Source organism: Sinocyclocheilus anshuiensis, unplaced genomic scaffold (genome assembly GCF_001515605.1).
Source record: "Sinocyclocheilus anshuiensis isolate Anshui unplaced genomic scaffold, SAMN03320099.WGS_v1.1 scaffold3681, whole genome shotgun sequence".
Classification (NCBI taxonomy): domain Eukaryota; kingdom Metazoa; phylum Chordata; class Actinopteri; order Cypriniformes; family Cyprinidae; genus Sinocyclocheilus; species Sinocyclocheilus anshuiensis.
In genome coordinates, this window is record NW_015549860.1 from 55,090 (window position 1) to 56,870 (window position 1,781).

The window sequence follows — 1,781 nt, forward strand, 5'->3', positions numbered from 1 at the left end:
GGCGGGGTGCTGAGAACCAGCGCGAGCCACCCCGAGAAACCAATCATCCAACCTCGAGGGCTCGGGACGCGGTGGAGGATTCCACTCGAGCCCTACCCTTTCGGTGGCCCGGGAAAGCATAGCAGACATCTCTGGATCCGATTCAGGCATTGCCACCATCCCGGAGGGCGGCAGCGCAGCCGAATCTTCCTCTCCAGAGAGCTCTCCTTCCGATGCAGCGATCGACATCCGGTCATCAGTAGGAGCCCCGAGGGATACCGCTGGTACGCTCGTTAAAGAGGGCCCAGCGCGTTCCTTTGGCGGCTCGGCTGATAGCGGAGCGCTGGAGGAGTGGTGGGCCCCCGAGTGTTGGTTCCCTGAGGGTTTTGCCACCACTGTAACCCTCAGACCGCCCGTGCTACAGCTGGAAGTAGTCCTCTTCTGGCCGTCGCCAGAACGGGCACTAGATCGCGGCAGAGGCAACGGAACTCCGCCCCCCTGGAGGTAGCGAAGCCTGGTCCGCAGCTCTGAGATGGTCATCTTCCCGCAATGGGAATATGACTCATCCATGAACGCCACCTCAGCATGCTTCATGCCCAGACACGTGAGGCAGCGATCGTGACCATCACCCGGCGCCAGGTAACGAGCACACCCAGAAACGCACGGGTGAAACGGCATCTATAAAAAGACGATCCATCGTCTTTACAAAGATGCACCCGTGGAGCTCTTTTAGAGAAATTGCTCTTTCTGGGAAATGCTCTTTTAGTGCTGAGGCGCACAGGGGAAATGGCCGCTTGCAGCACAACAGGGGGTCATGCAGCCTGAAGTGCGCAACCCACTCGACACAGGAACAACCACCGCTGAAGTGCCGTCCGCCAACACCAGGAGCTTCCAAGAGCACGTTGAACTCGTAGCTCACTGAAGACACTTGGATGGAGCAGAACGATGTTGTCGCTCGGCTCCGAAGCGAAAAGCTGGTATGCATTGTACTGGCTGACTTTTTATGCTCACACCAATAATTGCATGCCAATGTGCATTGGCTCGTTTAGTTACACTCAAAGTAGATTGGTCTCTCGAAGCGAGATCTCAATTCGTCGGTCTCGAAGACGTGACTCGAAGTGACTGACTGAGAGGGAACTCTGTGATAGTGAAATTAATTTATTTGAAGTTAGTAACTCAATTCTAGAACTTAAAAACAATAAATATCCCGGAACAGACGGGTTTACCGCAGAGTTCTATAAATAGTTCTCTAAAGAATTGTCTCCTTTTTTTACTTAAGGAAAGCATACAGAATGAGACTCTCACTCAAGGCTTAATTACTTTAATTCCAAAACCTAAAAAAGATTTACTTTTAATTGACAATTGGCGTACCGTTTCTCTGCTTAACAGTGATTATAAAATTTTTGCTATTATGTTAAGACTAAAATCTGTATTGGGTTCCGTTATAGATGAGACACAATCTGGTTTTTTGAACAAAAGACACATTGTTAACAATATAAGGTTGATTCTTGATTTATTAGATTATTCAGACTTGATTCAGGAGGACAGCTTCATTCTTTTCTTAGATTTCTATAAGGCTTTCGATTCTTTGGAGCACCAATTTATTATTAATTCATTAGTTAAATTTGGTTTTGGGGATATGTTTTGTAGAGTAATTAAAACCCTTTACAATAATGGAAGTGCTTCAATTAAATTAAAGAATGGCACTTGACCCAGGTTTAGTTTATGGGACACATGGGTGTCCCATTTCTCCCTATTTATTCCTTCTTTGTGTGCAGCTACTGTCAACATTTGTATGTGAA